Genomic DNA, 20,766 nt, shown 5'->3' on the forward strand with positions numbered 1-20,766 from the left:
AGTGCAGGCTCTTAGAACAGTGTTCCAATTATTCTTGTTGAAACCACTCAAAGCTACCAGAACTAATTTCTCCCAATATATCACTATAGTTTAATGTCTAGAATGAAAAGATGCCCTCACTGGACCAGTAGAAACGGATTATTGCACATTAAGGATATAATCAGAGGGCCTCTGTATTGTAGTCAAGGTTTCCAAAAAATGTAATTAAACTGTACCCAATCTAATTACATGTTTATTGCTTTTACAAATAGCATTAACATATATGAATGTGACATTTATGCATATTTATTTCAGAAAAAAAAATTTCAAACAACTATGTTAATCACACCCTGACTAAAATTAGATTGAGTAATTAACAGATGGACATTCTAATACCATAAAGGAACAGTGTAATACTACATTATCTTTTATATTCATAAGAGGCATTGTGGTGTTCTGTATATCTTATCATTAAATCAGTACGTATGTTTCGAAAATTCTTTTGGGTCTAGCAGTAATCTTAGGAGAGTAAGTCAAGCTGAAATTTATTTTAAATTAAGCATCTCTTATAGTTTTAAATATGTCACTGTAAATAGGGCCTACATAAAGAAAGAACATTAATATGACTCAGAAAACTACCCAAATGGGAAGAAGTTTCTAAATGTTCTTGGCGTATTTGATTTGCCAAAACTGAACAAGCATCCTTTTATTAGTTAAGGTAGTCCGCATTCCCAGGAAGGCAAGATTGGAAAACTGATGATCAGGTGTTTAAGATCTCACCACATGACCTGTAAAGACTATATACATGCTACACCCCTAAGGAAAAGAAAATTCCCTCTTTAAGGACTTTCCAATCTATTCCAAGATATTCTAAGGAAAGTGAAATTGCAGTGGTTTTACAACTCCAGTAATACCACGCCTAAATTAAAAGAACCTCAAGCTGGGGTGGGGGGAACCTCAGGACATAGGAAAACACTCTTTCCTTGTGATACGTACGTGACTGCAGAAGGCAGACTGAGATCTGGGTGCTAGTCCTAATTCTATCACTCACCACATGTATAACTCTGGACAGTCTTCCCCTCTTAAAATAAAGGGATAAGGTCTGTACAATTCTAAGTCCCTCCCTGCACGTGCTTTCCCTGAAAAGTAGCAATGTTGGGTGTAGACGGCCTCTCTGCATTAATCATAGCCTGCCAAAAGAGATGAAATTAAGACAAGGGAATGCAAAGACAGTAAACGGAGTGCGTGTAAGATGGAGAAATGGGTAATTTCCTTCCATTTCTTTTCATAGCCGTGTATCAACTTTTGCAGAAAAGAAATTCTAAAACTCCCATATTTGGGCATCTTTATCCTGAGAAGTGGGCAGTGTTCTCTTTCAAAGAGATGAGGGCTCCTCAAGTTTATGTCCAAGGAATCAACACGCCCAAGCATGGACAGCGCTTCATCAGGCTTCCCCTTCAGAGAGAGATGGTATTTGGCACACGGCCAAAAAAGGGGGTGTGGTCTCAGGCAGAGACAGGGCTGTGTCAGTGAAAGCACCTCTGAAGACACGCCTCACACTGTGCTCACCTACTTTATTGGCAGAGTACCAGCTGCATTTCCTCTGCCTTTGTCGGCGTCTCTGAAATAACTAACAAAATTACAAGCAGTGACAGGGCCCTTTCCGGCATAAATCTGGCTTCACTCAACAATATGGAAGGCAGACAAGGTGGGGTGGGGCAGAACAGGGGGAAGCTTCATTTTTCTATGCTTCATTTTATTTGGCTTGTACTCTATTCCACAGAGCTCAAAGGATGAATTGGAACCCTCTCTGCACTGAGTGCTCATACAATTTAGTGGAATAAAATGGCAAGTGAATAATCCATGTTCACAACACTATGGGTGGGGCAAGCTCTCGTCTGTTGTGTGATGTTCTGTGACTTAAATCATCTCTTGAAAAAGGCTATAAAAAAAAGAACAGACCTCATCTCTGCTTACTTTCTTTGCTCCCACCTCACCATCTTTCCCACCCAAAAGTTTCCTCAATGCTTAAATGTTTCTGGAATTGGTCTTTGGCCCCAAAGTCCACAGTTTATGCAGAGACTCACAGAAAAGACTAAAGTTATCCCTCAAAATAAAACAAAGAAAGAATAAATATTTTTCAATGCTTAAAGACATAGTCTATTTATTTGCTATTGTCCTTCAAGTAGACATCCTATATACCTTGACCTAAAACTCTGTCAAGTCTTCATAAAAAAATGCTAAGACAAACAATTTGTTCTAAATTTCCCTTGAAAATCCCTTACAACCATACACATTTATTTTCAGTCTCTGAAACACTTAGTGTCATATGCCCAGAAAGAACAGTAAGATGTTACTGAATTTATTCCCCTGTTCTCTAAAAAGGCCACACCTAAACACTGCCAAGGTGAGAATCTCTTCTGATGCTTAAGTGTGGGAATGTGATACATGTTACCAGCAAAAAAATAAAAATAGCCCCCAAAAGCTGGGCTTAGGAATCTGCACTCTCGCAGTTCTCATCACTCTTTAATTGGGCTTTTGAACCAGGCAAGACAATTTGAAAAGGGAGTGAGAACTCCATCATTCTCCCACTGCCGGCACCTGTTCCGCCAGCTGACACCACCTAACATAATTTGACCATTAAAAACAAGGCAATTTATCAACATTTAGATCTACATGCTCCTCACTGCTGGTTCACCCTGCTTTCTCTCTCAACACTCACCCAAAGCAGAAAAGAAGCGGCAACTGCTAAATATTTCTCCAGCACAGACACAGTCAACCTCTTAACATAAGCAGTGATTCTGACCCAGAGAGCCACCACCCTCTCTCCCCACTCGCTTACCACACAGAGACCACACCAAGTCTACCCAGGGGTCTGCGAATCTGAAATCAGTTCGCTTTAACCACATCCAGCATATCTACACTACAATCACAAAAACAGAAAATGAAATTCAGAAAAACACATCACGTGGAAAACAAACCAAAATCGGGGCTGGGGGATATTTGCACATTGGCGCTGCCTGTGAACTCCAGGATGGCATAGAAAGCAATGCTGCCCAGCCCAGATTCTGGAAGAGTGTTTTACAAAGGGCTTCCAGGCACCCCCATCAACACCATCGCTTCCTTTCCGATTCCAAAATGCTCTGAATAAAGCCCCTTTTTAAGCACTTACTGGGAGCAGCAGCTTCTCTCAGCACTGTGCCTGTGAGTCATGCAGCAGGAGGGGCCCCGGAGCAGAGCAAATCGGAGAGCCCCCAGCTTCCCCGCAGGCTGATGTCTGGGAGACAGTAGCCCAGGAGCCGACTTTCCCATCACAGCCTCAGACTGTAATCCATGTGCTTTCGGCGGGCCAGTCCCAGCTGCCCACAGAGCACCACATGATCTGCTGTGACATCAGATCAGCCAGACGTGACAGCCCATCCGCCAGCCTCTTCCACACTCGTGGGTTGCATCATTTGGGTGCCTTTAGCTCGCCTTTAAGCAGGTGGTACAGAACAGAATAAGGAACTGTTGTTTTCTCACAAAATATTCTTTTGGCCTGATTTCTTCTGTTTCTAACAGAAGGAAAAATAAGAAAAGTACTTGGATTTGTTTGCAGCCAGAATTTATCAGCTATATGGGAAGTAACTGGACTTCCACACCTGGTTCTGGGAGGGTGAGAAATCAGCCACTGTCACGATGCCAATACCAGGGGAGTTATCTGCAAATCACTACCACCTCCCCAACCTTCTGTAGATTATCACGCACGTTATACACACACACACACACACACACACACACACACATATGTATCACAAAATATTGCTGGGGTCTCTGTAGATTTTATAAGCTAGTCACCACTGATTTTAGTTCACAGAAGATCATCTCAGGGAGGTAACCACTAGACTCAGGGCCAGTTACAATAATTCCACTGTGAGGGAACTCATAATACAGTCCAACAGAAATAGGTTTGTAGACCTAGAGAGACAGATAAGTAAGTAGGTAGAAAGGCAGGATCATCTATTAATGCTTCTGTTCATTCAATCAGTGACAATTTACTGATCACCTATCAGATACCTAGCAACAAAGGTAGAATATTAAATTGCAGGGAGGAGGTGACTATTTGAACAATATGCATAGTTTCAGTATTTTCTTTAATTTGGCACAGGGCTTCTAATTCTATTTCTGTAATAATTGTGGAAGGAATAGCTTTATCAAGGCTCCTTATGATATGTTCTGCAACTAATACTAAATCTGAATGCTGATAACAAAACCATGTTTTACCCTAATTTTATTATGATAAATGGTAACAAATATAACCTTTAAGAATAACCAAAATTATTATGCTTTTATGAAGCAAAATAGTAGCCAAGCTAGGCAGCAATGACCAGAAAATACATTCTTCCCTAATCAAGAGGAGGATTCACTCTGTCTGCTTTAAGTGTATTACTTCCATTAATTTGGTTAATCAATTTCACTTTAGATATTTATGTGGAAACTGGATCTCCCTAACCAGCTTATAAACCCACTGTATGTCATGCAACTCGGTATTATTTACAGTAACTTAAACATGATGGTTTTTCAATAAGTAGTGAGAATGAATTGGCTCAAAACAGTTTTATTCTTTATGTGGATTATTCCCAATAGAGATCAAATGGAAATTAGTTGCCTCACGGAATCTCATATTCAATTCCATACAACCAACCTGGTAATCTCACGAAAAAATATCACAAGCTTGACGCAAAACAAATAGATGGCTTAAATATTACATATATATGACAGATAAATTATAAGGTGAATAATTATATAGATTAATAGATTATTAGACTAGATTATTTCCATAACAAAGAGGATGTATAGATATTATCTAAACACTGATATTATAGCTTTAATAAATGAACAAGAAAAACAACACGATCCACTTTAAATGTAAAGAACAAAGCTAAAGTGCTTTTGATTATTCTGTAGGAAAGAGCATATTGATTAAAATATAAGAAAATGAAATTGATGTATTATTCTACTTGAGAAGTATCCTTTAGTTTCTTGGCATTTAGCCCACCTTTAACTTTATAAACATAATTAACTTGAACATTTTAAAATAACATTTTCCAGGTAAGTGTCTGTACCAATACCTCACTTAGTGATATTTTGCTGTTATCTCTTACTATATGGGCTAAGTAGGAAATCTGGCCTCACAGACAAAATACTCCTTCCAAATCTATACAGCTAATAAAAGTTTAATATTTAAAAGACTATCACTGCTACTGCTAAAACCCTGGTCCAAACTACATCACCATTTGTCTCCTAGACTATGGCAACTGCCTCCTCTGTCCTCCATAGAGGAACCAGAATGTTCTTCTTAATCAAATTGAATCATTCTGCTACTTAAAACTTTCTAGCAGTTTCCCATCTCATTTAATTCCTTACCATAGCCTCTAAAACCCTTCAATAATAATGCATAGATGCTTCTCAAGAGCCTTTCTTCTCTAGTAAGTAAGATACTGAACATTACTCTCCTTGGCTGAATTATTATTCTTTAAGTAATTAACACATTTTCTGTAACTGATTTATTTCACTAGGATAGACTATCAGAAAGTGGAATTATTGAATTGAAGGATATGGCCTTCTTCCAAAGTAATAATGTTTAAGCTAGATACTCCTGTTTAAAAGAAAATGGCTTATTCTAGACTTCTTTCTTTTCTCTTCATACGAACTGCAACACATACTTACCTGTGACCTAGCATTAACCACATAGCTTTAACACTTTGGAAATGGCAGAGCAAGAGAAGGGAAGGAAACAGGGCCCCCAAATGATCAGAGAAAGCAGAGCTTTTCTTCCAACCTAGAGCACTTACTATGGACTATTAGATGGGAGAAAAATAAATTTTTTTAAGATACTTTATTTGGCACCTCTTTGTCACAGCATCTGAGGCTCTATCCTAACGAATACAAGTGGCTGAAATTTTTAATACTGCAACTTAATTCATATTGCCATGGTACTTAGCAGAAAGCCAAAAATCAAGTGACATTTCCACCAACGTGTACTAGATTATAGTTTTACTGTATTTTTATCAACATTGAAGTTTATTTCTTTAAAAGAAAATCTACTGAATTGATAAAGGACAATAACAGTATATGTTCTCTCTTATTATTAGCAAGTTAAACATGATTTACTGCTCATTAGCATTCCATCTTTTGGGAATTGCTTATTCATGTCATTTTTATTTTTATTGGAATTTTAGTATTCTCGTCCATTCTGCTAAGCTTCATAGTTTGTCTTTCAATTCTGCTTTTGGGAAATATGCTGAAATGTTTTATTGTCATCAAGTTTGTAATTCTTTTTACAAGTTGTTTCATGAAAAGCATTCCTAATGCCCAGATTTTGAAACCTAAATACTATTACCTAGTAAAAAGTTTTTAGGGGGTTGTAGGAGAAGAGGCTGATTTCAGATCTGAGGCAGAGAATGTACAAGGTAAACTCAGGACACTCTCTTATGCCAGAAAACAGGGAAACTACTGAAGAGCACTGGCACTGTGTCAAAGGACACAGGAATCGATTTGGGGAGACTCCCAAAGATCAACTTCATGAAAACATCTGTCCTGATTACCGTGGCTATCTAAGAGCCACACCACACTTAACTTAAAACATTTATTCTTTGCTCAAATCTTCAATCTGTGCAAGCCTCAGTGGGGGGTCAGCTAATGTCGACTCTGCTCAGTATCAACTGAGCATCTCAAAAGCTGGAGGCTGAAACCAACAGAGAGCTTGCTCACTCGCATCTCTGTTGCCTGGAAGTGAACAGCTAAGGAATGAAACAATTAGGACTTCTTAGTTAACTCTGTATTTCTATGGTGTCTTTTCACAGCCGCTTTTCAATGCACTGCTGAGTTTTCCAAATTTGCTGGCATATTGAGTGCAGCACTTTCACAGCATCATCTTTCAGGATTTGAAATAGCTCGACTGGAATTACATCACCTCCACTAGCTTTGTTCGTAGTGATGCTTCCTAAGGCCCACTTGACTTCAGACTCCAGGATGTCTGGCTCTAGGTGAGTAATCACACCATCGTGATTATTTGGTTAATGTGCATTAACCAAAACACAATCACAGCATCATGAAGAATACTACATTGATTGATGTACTTGAATATGTAAAAATTCTAAAGACACTCAACACAGGAAAAAAATTAACACATTGACTACTAATTCCTTACTCAAAAATTGTTAAAGAGGTGTGGGATGCAGAGGGAGGTGGGAGAGAGGTTCAAGAAAGAGGGGATATAGGTACACCTCTGGCTGATTCATGCTGATGTTTGGCAAAAATCAACAAATTTTGTTGTATTGTAAATATTGTAAATATTTTATATTGTAAATATATTGTAAATATTGTAAAGCAATTATCCTTTAATTAAAAATAAATTTAATTGTAAGAAACTTGGTAAAGAGAGCAATTTAAGTATTAATTCTTTCTTTTCCATGTGGAACTGTACTTCAGAGTAACAATTAGCTCCAACTGACAAGGGAAAGCTCTTTTTGACAGAAGAATTCCAATTAATAAATGCAAAATGACTGAATGCAAAAAGATTGATAGAATTGAAAAAGTCATCATTTTGCAACTTGTAATGGAAAATGTGGTTCAGGCAAGAATCAGCAATGGATGCTAAAAGCATTGAGTATGAGGTTGACAAGGGACTGGATACTAATCTGCTGCCAAGTTATCAACACATAGAATATTTACTTGCCTCAAGGGAAAAGGTGGGAACTTTACAATGGACTGATGTGGCAACTTTGACATTAACCATCAATCCAGTGAAGGAGCTTCCCATTATAAAAAGAAAAACAACCGGGTATTATGCAACTCCTAAAATAATACGACATTCACAGCATCAGTCATGAAGTATTCCTGACAAGAATGTTTTACCTGACTTTATTCATAACTTGAGATCACAATTTTCAGTTTACAGAAAATACAATGGAGAGTTAATGAAAAGTGAAATAAAACCAGAAGGAAACAATCATTGAAGTCCAGAGGGTGGAATTTTACCAGAAGGTGCATTCTACCAAAAAATTGACCCAGTCTCTTAAACAAGTATATCAGTTCAGTTCAGTTCAGTCGCTCAGTCATGTCCAACTCTTTGCGACCCCATGGACTGCAGCACACCAGGGCTCCCTGTCCATCACCAACTCTAGGAATTTACTCAAACTCACGCCCATCGAGTCGGTGATGCCATCCAACCATCTCATCCTCTGTCGTCCCTTTCTCCTCCCATCTTCAATCTTTCCCAGAATCAGGGTCTTTTCCAATGAGTCAGCTCTTCACGTCAGGTGGCCAAAGTATTGGAGTTTCAGCTTCAGCATCAGCCTTCCAATGAATACCCAGGACTGATCTCCTTTAGGATGGACTGGTTGGATCTCCTTGCAGTCCAAGGGACTCTCAAAAAGTCTTCTCCAACACCACAGTTCGAAAGCATCAATTCTTCAGCGCTCAGTTTTCTTTATAGTCCAACTTTCACATCCATACATGACCACTGGAAAAACCATGGCTTTGACCAGATGGACCTTTGTTCACAAAATAATGTCTCTGCTTTTGAATGTCGAGGTTGGTCATGATTTTTATTCCAAGAAGTAAGCATCTTTTCATTTCATGGCTGAAGTCACCATCTGCAGTGATTTTGGAGCCCCAAAAAATAAAGTCAGCCACTGTTTCCACTGTTTCCCCATCTATTTGCCATGAAATGATGGGACCAGATGCCATGATCTTAGTTTTCTGAATGTTGAGTTTTAAGCCAACTTTTTCACTCTCCTCTTTCACTTTCATCAAGATGCTCTTTAGTTCTTCTTTGCTTTCTGCCATAAGGTTGGTGTCATCTGCATATCTGAGGTTATTGATATTTCTCCTGGCAATCTTGATTCCAGCTTGTGCTTCTTGCAGCGTTTCTCAATGTATTCTGAATATAAGTTAAATAAGCAGTGTGACAATATACAGCCTTGACGTACTCCTTTTCCTATTTGGAACCAGTCTGTTGTTCCATGTCCAGTTCTAGTTGTTGCTTCCTGCCCTGCATAGGGGTTTCTCAAGAGGCAGGTCAGGTGGTCTAGTATTCCCACCTCTTTCAGAATTTTCCACAGTTTATTGTGATCCACACAGTCAAAGGCTTTGGCATAGTCAGTAAAGCAGAAATAGATGTTCTTCTGGAACTCTCTTGCTTTTTCCATGATCCAGCAGATGTTGGCAATTTGATCTCTGGTTCCTCTGCCTTTTCTAAAACCAGCTTGAACATCTGGAAGTTCACGGTTCATGTATTGCTGAAGCCTGGCTTGGAGAATTTTGAGCATTACTTTACTAGCATGTGAGATGAGTGCAATTGTGTGGTAGTTTGAGCATTCTTTGGCATTGCCTTTCTTTGGGATTGGAATGAAAACTGACCTATTCCAGTCCTGTGGCCACTGCTGAGTTTTCCAAACTTGCTGGCATATTGAGTGCAGCACTTTCACAGCATCATCTTTCAGGATTTGAAATAGCTCAACTGGAATTCCATCATCTCCACTAGCTTTGTACGTAGCGGTGCTTCCTAAGGCCCACTTGACTTCAGACTCCAGGATGTCTGGCTCTAGGTGAGTGATGACACCATCATGATTATCTGCGTCATGAAGTCTTTTTTGTACAGTTCCTCTGTGTATTCTTGCCAGCTCTGCTTAAAATCTTCCACTTCTGTTAGGTCCATACCATTTCTGTCCTTTGTTGAGCCCATCTTTGCATGAAATGTGCCCTTGGTATCTCTAATTTTCTTGAAGCAATCTCTAGTCTTTCCCATTCTATTGTTTCCATCTATTTCTTTGCACTGATCACTGAGGAAGGCTTTCTTATCTCTCCTTGCTAGTCTTTGGAACTCTGCATTCAAATGGGTATATCTTTCCTTTTCTCCTCTGCTTTTTGCTTCTCTTCTTTTCACAGTTATTTTTAAGGCCTTCTCAGACAGCCATTTTGCTTTTTTACATTTCTTTTTCTTGGGGATGATCCTGATCCCTGTCTCCTGTACAATGTCACAAACCTCTGTCTATAGTTCATCAGGCTCTCTATCAGATCTAGTCCCTTAAATTTATCACTTCCACTGTATGATCATTAGGGATTTGATTTAGGTCATACCTGAATGGTCTAGTTGTTTTCCCTACTTTCTTCAATTTAAGTCTGAATTTGGCAATAAGGAGTTCATGATCTGCTGCTGTTACTAAGTCGCTTCAGTTGCATCTGACTCTATGCAACCCCACAGATGGCAGCCCACCAGGCTCCCCCATCCCTGGGACTCTCCAGGCAAGAAGAATGGAGTGGTTTGCCATTTCCTTCTCCAATGCATGAAAGTGAAAAGTGAAAGTGAAGTTGCTCAGTCGTGTCTGATTCTTAGCGACCCCATGGACTACAGCCTACCAGGCTCCTCCCATGGGATTTTCCAGGCCAAGAAAACTGGAGTGGGTTGCCAGTGCCTTCTCCGGTTCATGATCTGAGCCACAGTCAACTCCCAGTCTTGTTTTTGCTGACTGTATAGAGCTTCTCCTTCTTTGGCTGCAAAGAATATAATCAATCTGATTTCGGTGTTGACCATCCGGTGATGTCCATGTGTAGAGTCTTCTCTTGTGTTGTTGGAAGAGGGTGTTTGCTATGACCAGTGCATTCTCTTGGCAAAACTCTATTAGCCTTTGCCCTGCTTCATTCTGTACTCCAAGGCCACATCTGAACAAGTATATATAATTTTTAAAAAGAAGGAGTAGAGAAGGGAGGAACTTTCCTGGACTAACAGAGAAATGTGATCTATAATAGCCAAATGGTAACAGCCCTGTGTGTCATTGATTAGATCCTGTTTGGGCAAATTAGCTAATAACAAGCAAAGAAAAAAACCACGCCCTTTGGGGACAACTGCGAGAATGTGAATGTGTACTGAATATTAGAAGATATCAGGAAATTTTTATTAATGTTTTATATGTGATAATAATGCTTAGGAAAAATATCTTTAGAGATGAATATATAGAATCTAGGGATAAAGCAACATGCTTTGATTTATTTCCAAATGCTTTAAAAATAAAATTAAGTAAATATGGCTAATGTTAATGATCAATAAACCTATATAGGCGTGTATGGGTATTTGTCATGCTATTCACCCCATTTATTTTCATATTTGATAGGTTTTATTGTAAAACATAGTAACACAGAAAAGTTCTTTCGAAGTCCAAGAGTTTTCTAAATATTCACTTCTAATTTTTATGGCTTGACTTTTTAAAAACTATTTAACAATTTAAATTACCTGGATTGTTTTTTGTAGTATTTTGTTTTTCCTCAATTATAAAACCAGTTGTACTAAAATATTGATTAAATAATCCTTCTCTTTCTCCTCAATTGTTATACTTCTTTTGTCTTTTATTAAAGTGTTGATATATTAGGGCCTATTTCTGAGAAAATTATTCCAATAACTTGTCTATACCAGTGTCATATTAATTTAATCATTATAGCTTTATATAATAATAAAACACTTATCTTACCAATTTTTAAATCCATTATTGCCCATTTGTTTTTTGATACTGTAGTTTTTGTTTGCTGTTATTATATTCACTAATTCAGTTATTTTTTTAGATTCCACATGTAAGTGATATCATCCAGTATTTTTCTTTCCCTGTCCATTTGTTTTTGTAGGTAATTTTTGGAATTTGCCCCCAACCTCCCCCAAAATCTCATTTTTTGTTTATTTTCTATTGCAGTTTGATTAAAATTGAATTAGAAAGAATTATCATCTCTGTATTACTGACAATTAATACTTAATCTCATTCAAATTTTAGGAGCTCTAGTTTTTAATTCTTCAGCATATTGAGTTATAATGTGCTTCCTTCAAACTTCCCAACCCCATTGTTTCAGTTCTGCTCTCTGGAGTGACATATAATTTATGTACTCCTTCTTCTACATAACTGAAGACAGCAATTAAGTTCCCAGTTTATTCAGCCATTTCCTGTCTGACATGATTTTTCATTTTCTTCATTGTCCTGCTTACCCACTTCCAAATGTGCTCCAATTGGTCAGTGTTTCCTCTTGAAATGTGAAACTCAGATCTAAGGCCTCAAGACTCCAAATATATGTGGTCTGAGAAACACAAAGAAGTGGGATTATTATTTATCTTATCCTGAACACTCAGCTGTCATTAATGCAGTCTCGATTTGTATCCACTTTTCTTGGCAGTCCTCTACACTATTGGCTCAGAATGAGCCTGCAGTCAACTAAAATCACTAGAACTTTTCCACTAAATTGTTCTTAAAATATTAATAGATTTTCTTGAACATAAGCAGATGAATGCTGAATCTATTTGTATATATATCATTATATGTATCCTTACGAAATTTCATCTTTTCAACAATGGTCCATCATTTCAGCCTAACTATACATCCCTGGTGGCTCAGATGGTAAAGAATCTGCCTGCAGTGCAGGAGACCTGGGTTCGATCCCTGGGTTGGGAAGATCCCCTGGAGAAGGAAATGGCAACCCACTCCAGTATCATTGCTCAGAAAATCTCATGGACAGAGGAGCCTGGTGAGCTGCAGGCCCATGGGTCACAAAGAGTCGGGCATGACTGAGCAACTAACACTTACTTACCTATAAATCCTAATTTTACTTTCAAGGAATTAAAACTTAGTCATCTGCAAATGTAATAAACATGTCTAACAAAGAGAAAAGAACCAAGTCAAGACAAAATAACCAAATACTTCATTCTGGGGGATTACCCAAGGCTGAGTTGAAATAGTGGATCTTTAGCATTTCCTTATCAACTAGGAGATTTATGAAAAAAGGAGCAAGTTTGAACTCACCTGCTCTTTGTAAACCCATACTGATTCCTAATGATCATCTCTTCCCAATCTGAATGCTCACATACTTATTTTCAGTTCATTCTAAATTTTGCTGAGAACCAATGGCAAACCCAATTGTACATCACAATCCAAAGATGATCCCTTTTCTAAAATTATGAATAAAAATCACCCATCACCCAGTATCTCTGCCATTTTCCAGTTCTCCTAAAAAAATACTGACTGTGAATTGTATTTGCACTTTTTCATTGCTCTAAAATATCATTCCTTAGGTCCTAGAACCATGAATTTATTATGGTACCTGCATGTACTTCCATGAAGGTGTTTGCATACACGTTTGTCTTCTCAACAAGATGTTAAGTCACTTAAGTAAAGAACATTCAGTTCAATTCAACCTACAGTTAATAAGTAGCAGGCATTGTAACAGCAGCTGTAATAGGAGACAGACAACAGAGAAAACAACAAACAGAGATGCAAAGCAGCATAGTGTGTGCGAGGACTAGAAACAGTTCTGTGCTACTGGAGTGAGTTATGGAACAGCAGAAAAAGGATGGAAAGAGACTGCAGTTAGAGAGGGCCTCGGAAACCATGCTAAGAAACTTGATCCTTCAGGAGAAAGTAACAAACAGCCTTCCCAAAAGCCAGGTTCCCCTGCAGACTCATTTTGTTTGCCCCACACAATCTTAAAAAAAAAAAAAAAAAGATATAAAATTCCACAGAGCCTTCGAGCTATACTTTGTCGCAGTCCCTAATTCCTTGGGGTCTTAAACTGCAACCAGAATATTAGCTCTCAGAACACAGGGCCTTCCTCTGGATACTATATAATGGTCTCCTCAGAGTCTAGGTCAGTGTCTGGGGCATACAAAGCTTCAAGATTTTCAACATCCTTTCATGATTAAACCCTCAAGAAATTAGGTATAGATGGAATGTACCTCAACAAAAGAATATATACAAGCCACATCTAACATTATACTCAATATAATATGTATTATATATGTATATATAATACAATCACACATCTAACATCATACTCAATAGTGAAATGTTGAAAACATCTGTAAGGTCAGGAAAAAGACAAAGATGCCCACTTTGGCACTTCTATTCAGCATAGTACCAGAAGTTTTAGCCAGAGTAATAGGCAACAGAAACAAAGGCATCCAAATAGAAAAGAAAGAAGTAAAATTGTTTACAGATGACATGCCCTTATATATAGAAAACACTAAAGACTACACACACACACACACATGCAAACTTAGAATTAATAAACAAATTCAGTAAAGTTGCAGGACACAAAATTAATGTACAAAAATCAGTTCTGTTTCTATATACTAACATCCAACTATCAGAAATGACAATTTAAAAAAAGAACAATCCTACTTACAATAGCATCAAAAAAATAAAAAAACTTAGGAATAAATATAACCAAGAAGGTGAAAGACCTGTACACTGAAAACCATAAAACACGGATGAAAGAAATTAAAGACAAAACTCAATGGAAATATACCCTATACCCATGAATTTGAAGAATTAATACTGTTAAAATATTCATATTTCCAAAGCAATCTATAGATTTAATGCAACACCTATCAAAATTCCAAAGACATTTTTCACAGAAATAGAAAAATTTCCACAATTCACATGGAACAACAAAAGACCCACAGATATACAGATCAATGGAACAGAAATAAATGCATGCACACACAGTCATCCAGTCTTTGACAAGGACACCAAGAATACACAATAGGTAAAAGATAATCTTTTCCAAAAAACAGTGTTGGGAAAACTGGACAGTTACATGTAAAAGAATGAAATTAGACCCTTATCTTACACCATACCCCAAAATTAAATCAAAATGGTTTAAGACTTAAATGTAAGACCTGAAACTTTGAAAGTCCTAGAATAAAACAGGAAAACAACTTCTTAGCAAGGTTTTTGGATAGGAAACCAAAAGCACAGGCAACAAAAGTAATAATAAATAAGTGGGACTATGTCAAATTAAGAAGCTTCTGTACAGCAAATGAAACAACAAAATGAAAGAGCAGCCTATGGAATAAGAGAAAATACTTGCAAATCATATATCCTATAAGAGGTTAATATCCACAATATACAAGGAATACACACAACTTAATAACAAACAAAAATATGATTAAAAAACAGACCGAGAACATGAACAGACATGTTCTCAAAGACATACAAATGGGCAACAGGCACATTTTCAAATGTTCACCACGAGGGAAATGCAAATCAAAACCACAGTGAAATATCACCTCACATATGTTAGCATGCCTATTATCAAAAGAACAATAAAAATTGGTAACTAGGTGAGGTGATGTGTTAATTTATCATTTCACACTGTATACATCTAATAAATCACATTACACAACCTTTAAAAAGGATTATAAATAGATTAAGGTTATTTTAATTATCACTGATTTTGATTACTTAAGAAATACCCATTTACATACAATCAGTGATACTGATTTCAAATTATTCTTCTTTGGTGACATTTTATTGCGCTTTGTTGTCTTGAAGTACTGCCAAAGAGTGTATGTCAAAATAGAGAACATAATTTTCTCAATCATTCTTTAAATCAGATTTTAACTATCAATAATTGAAATTTAAAAATAATATCTTAATTCAGACATCTTTCTCAATTAGTTTGTGAGGCTGACATGTATGGAGTCACTTATAAGTATATTCACTATAAACCTGTATTCTTCTACTGAATATTTCTCATTATAGACATCAATCCTTGGAGAAGAATTAGAAAGTATTTACTTAGTGTTACGATTCTAGACTCAAAACCCTCTTCTGCTACTTTCTATCTAAAGGTAACTCTTTTGTCTCAGTTTACTCAGTTATAAAATGGAGATTAAAATAATATCTATTGGGACTTTCCTGGTGGTCCAGTGGCCAAGACTCCAGCCTCTCAATTTTGATTCTTATACCAATGAACATTTATAAAGTCTTTGCTGCATGCCAGGTAACATACTAAACACATTATATCAATGAACATAATTCTCCCCATGTCCTCTACAAATAGATATGATTTTCTTTTTCAATATTTATTTTTGTGTATTTGGCTGCACTGGATCTTAGTTAGAGCACACAGGCTCTTCCATCTTCATTGCAGCATGCGGGATCTTAGTTGCAGCATGTGGGATCTAGTTCCCTGACCAAGATCAGATCCCAAAGTACTCTGGAGGAGAAAATGGCAACCCACTCCAGTACTCTTGCCTAAAAAATCCATGGACAGAGGAGCCTGGTGTCCACAGGGTCGCAAAGAGTTGGACATGACTGAGCGACTTAAAAAAAAAAAGATCCCAAAGTAATACAGTATCATTTTTGAGGTGCACAGTGAAAGAACAATAAATGCTTAATGATGGACATGTAAACAAACAAGCAATCTTTCTTCTGACACATTTTGCACATTTTCCTGACCTATTTTCCTATTCATTTTTCTGTCCTCATTCTTACATTTTCATATGTTTTAGACATATACAAATTTATTTGTCAATTAAACTTCAATAAAGCTGGAATAAGAAAAGACTCAATAATATTGTAAAGTAATTAGCCTCCAATTAAAATTTTTTAAGTAAATAAGACAGCTCTATTACAAAAAAAAAAATATGTATAACTGATTCACCTTGCTGTACATCTGAAACTAACAAAACATTGTAAATCAACTATGCTCCAAAAATTTTTTTAAATAAAAGAAAGCAAAGGTTCTCTCAGCTAGTTACTGGCCTGGCCCACTCCATTGGCTCACATCACCTGTTATGAGGATGGGCAACAAACAGCAGGTGCTAGAGATGCCTTCTGGTCTTCTTTCTCCCCGTAAAAATGTAAGAAGCTTAACTGTAAATTTTTTTTTAACAGAATTTTGTTTCTCTCATACCTGCACAACATTCACCATCTTCATGATACAACTAAATCTGAATGTTGGAAGTCTACTTTTCCTACAAACCATGGTCTAAGCCCAGCCCTCCATTCCTTGAGGACTTCACATTCAGGGATGATATGGCCATGTGGTCACACCCTCCCTCAGTGGTAGGAACTTCCAGGCTTCCAACCTGTTCTTCCTTGGTGCTCAGAATCAAATTCTGGATGTCCATTCTCCTGCTTGCTTTCTTGCTATAGTGAGAGGTAAAAAGCAGGAAAGCTAGTTGAGGGCTCATGAAATGCTTTGCTTTTAGCAGAACAAGACTACCAGAAGTTATACTTACTGGTCTCTGTGCCTATGTTTCAATTTATATTTGGAAAATATTGGCCACATCTTCTATTGTAACCAGCATTCTATAGCAAGCACCTTCAATCATACGCGTCTTGTTTTGCTCTCCGGTCACTTATATATAAATGCTTATCATTCTCCACTTCCCTGTTTCCTTTGGAAAGATATGCTATCTTGAAATTCAGTGTCATTGCCACCACACCCCTTTTTTGCTATATATATTTAATACACTCATAAATATATACATACAAAACAAAACCACCAGAGCTGCTTATTGTGAACAATGTATTGTTTTAAAAACTGTGAGGTTGACTATACACTGATAATTGTGGAAGCTCAGGGATAAATACATGGGGCTTCATTCCACTATTCTACTTTTGAATCTATTTGAAAATTTCAATGATAAAAATATTTTTAAACTATTTGTAAAATTATTATTATATTTTCCACCAAGCATCCATTTTACCAAATGTTGCTAAATAGTAGTACAAACATTAACACATAATTTCTATTTAGGGTTACCAAATAAAATATAAAATGCCTGCCCTGTTAGATTGAAATTTCAAATAAACAACGATTGATTTTCAATATATTTAGGATATTTATTCTCTCAGATTTCTAGAGTTAAAGAACCCTGAAATCAGTTTCACTAAATCAAAATCAAGGTGTTAACAAGGCTGTATTCCTTCCCAAGGCTCTAGGGGAGAATCTGTCCCTTACCACTTTTAGCTTCTAGTGGCTACCAACATCCCTTGGCTTGTGGCCACATCTCTCAAATCTGTAAAGCCAACATCTTCAAATCTCTATCTGCTCCACTTACACTGCCTTCTCCCCCATGTGTGTGTCAAATCTCTCTCTGCCTATCTAAGGATACTTGTAATGCATTTAGGGCCTATCTGGATAATCTAGTATAGTTCCCATCTCAAGATCTTTATTAATGACATCTGCAAAGATCCTTTCCCAATTAAGGTAACATTTAAGGGTTTCAGGAATTTGGACCAGATATTTTTAGGGGTCAATAATCAACCCACCAGAGGAGCCATGATAGAATCTATCAGGAAACACTGGAGAAGCAGAGAAGGAGCTGAAAGTTCAACTTGAAAGGAGCTGGAAGAAAAAGAAGATGTCAAGAAAGGCTTCCTAGATGAGTGATGCCAGAGATTATAAATAACTAAAGCAGTAATTATAATAACAACAGTAATCAGAGCAATCACAAGAGACATTAGCTATAAATCACCACTACAGCCTACCAGTGAGTACCAGTTGAGCATCATTCTTGCTAACAGGTATAATGTTGGAGGATTGCTACAAGAGAATAAAATAAGCAGCAGCAACTGAATGACAAAAGTCCTTATACATGGTTCCTGATAACCACTTAGGGAGGCAAGAAGGCAGGAAGACCTGCTCTATGTAGTCTTTAGAGTGTCCGCAAACCACGTATCTTACTTCCAGTCTTTTTATTTTCTATGTCTTCTGCAATGCCCTTCAAAACTTCCCTACCCCTTTAACTATTTTTTATCAACTCAATGTACTCTATAATTTTGCTCAATCATTCACTCAATAAGTTTCATTAAAATAAAGTGTTCTGCATTAAAAAAAATTCTAGCAATATAAGCCTCCCAGGTGGCTCAGATGGTAAAGTGTCTGCCTGCAATGCAGGAGACCAGAGTTAGATCCCTGGGTTGGGAAGATCCCCTGGAGAAGGAAATGGCAACCCACTCCAGTACTCTTGCCTGGAAAATTCCATGGACAGAGGAGCCTGGTAAACTATAGTCCATGGGTCGCAAAGAGTTGGACACAACTGAACAACTTCACTTTCATTTTTTCAAAGGTATATAAAGTAATATTCCTATCTCCTCCAACTAATGCTAATAAGCACACATCAATAGATATATCAAGACCTTATCTATCTATGTACAACCATACATATATTTAATTGTTCAGCTGTTGGCAGAAAGTGATAATCAAAACAATGCTACTTCAGCCCATTATGCTTCCAAGAAGCAGCAAGTTATATGCTCCTGCTTATTATACTCTTTGGATCCAATCCTACAGGAAATATCTGTAATTCATAAATTATTTCTCCTATAGTGGGATCCTAAAAGAGGATTGGCAATAGGATTAAGAATTAAAACATCAACAACAATAATTTCCCCTAATCTCCCCCTAAACTTTTCATCCTAAAACCCTTCTTGGTTGTTAAACAGGCACCTCAAATATAAATTACCTAAAATTGAATTTACTATCTTCAGAAACCTGATACTCCTATTGTTTTCCAATTTATCCAGTGGCCAAGCCAGAAACCAGAGAGTCACCCTTTTCCCCCACATCATACATCCAAAAAGCCACCAAAGGATTACAATATCCTAGATGAGCGATTTCCTGCTTACTTGTCTGCCTTCATCTCACACCCTCACAATTCTGGTCTCAAACCACCATGTTCATTTTTTTCATTTTTTTAAGAATGTATGCTTACACACGCTGGAATTTTGTATGTGCTATTTCTTCTAAAAAAAAAAGAAAGAAATGGAACTTTCCCTCTCCTTGCTTAGCTAAGTCCTATTAAATTGATAGCTCTTAATTTAGTTACCAGTTTTCCCAAGAAGTCTCCCCTTAATTCTTCTCGGCTGAGTTAGTGGTCTCTTTTCTGTTCTATCTCAGAAAACATAGATCTTGTGCTTTCTGTCATTTACTAATTCTTCACAATTATAATTGCCTATTCACTTGTCTTTCACCACCAATACACTACAGGATCACCTTTGTATAGTCAGGACCTACTCCAATATTCTTGCCTGGAGAATCCCATGGACAGAGGGGCCTGGAGTGCTGCAGTCCATGGGGTCTCAAAGAGTCACACACAACTGAGCACAACACAACAATAACAAAGCCTAGTATTGGCAACATAGTAGGATCTCAGTAAATACTTATTTGTTGTTCATTGTTCAGTTGCTCAGTCACATCCAACTCTTTGCAACCCCATGGACCTCAGCACACCAGGCTTCGCTGTCCTTCACCAAATCCCAGAGCTTGCTCAAACTCATGTCTATTGAATCAGAGATGCCATCCAACAATCACATCCTCCTCACCCAATCTCTCATCCAACCATCGCCCCCTTCTCCTCCTGCCTTCTATCTTTCCCAGCATCAGGGTATTTTCTAATGAGTCGGCTCTTTGCATCAAGGAATTAAATAGGTAGAAAGAGGAATGCAGATCCAATTAGCAAAGTGTTATACATGTATGTTCAGGGAGGCAGTTCAACACATGACTTGAGCATAATAAACAAAATGGGAGCATAATTGTTACAGCATTTTGTTTACTTGGGCATAAGACAAATAAAACCCACCTTCTCCCCTCCAAAAGCAGCCCATTTTCCTCTGCACAGCAAGAAAATTTGTGACTCAGCTCCAAACACGTGTCCTCCTTATCTTTCTGAATTGTACAGAAAGCAGAAGTAGTAATAGGATAGTAGAGCTGACTGATTCCGCATGCTTCTGCCATTATCATGGTCCAGTGAACAGTCCTCAGCTTAGCAGGCTCAGAAGCTCGATTTTATTGTTTCCCATAAAAGTACAAAGTCACTGAGGTAGACTTTCTTAACAGGGGTTCTTCATGTGAACACAGAATACAGAAAATTATATGAGAGATAATTTCTCAATTCTTCCAAGGCTGGCAAATAGCTACTCCCAATCTAGATGGAAAGAGAAGTTAATTCATTAAATACAATAGATGCTTTATAGC

At 37.4% G+C, this 20,766-nt stretch overlaps 1 protein-coding gene across 2 annotated transcripts in view; it reads right to left on the bottom strand.

The window, feature by feature from the left end:
- ANK2 (ankyrin 2) overlaps nt 1-20,766 on the bottom strand; it is a 700,483-nt gene that overhangs the window by 579,994 nt on the left and 99,723 nt on the right. Inside the window, exon 1 of one of the 2 annotated variants that reach the window (XM_044946112.2) lies at nt 3,152-3,399. The exons of the other annotated variant lie outside the window; for it this stretch is intronic. The gene's annotated coding sequence lies outside the window, so the exon portion shown is untranslated. Of the gene's footprint in view, nt 1-3,151; nt 3,400-20,766 lie in introns of those variants that run through there. 2 annotated transcript variants of the gene reach the window in all.

The sequence above is a fragment of the Bubalus bubalis genome, chromosome 7, assembly GCF_019923935.1.
Source record: "Bubalus bubalis isolate 160015118507 breed Murrah chromosome 7, NDDB_SH_1, whole genome shotgun sequence".
Taxonomy (NCBI): domain Eukaryota; kingdom Metazoa; phylum Chordata; class Mammalia; order Artiodactyla; family Bovidae; genus Bubalus; species Bubalus bubalis.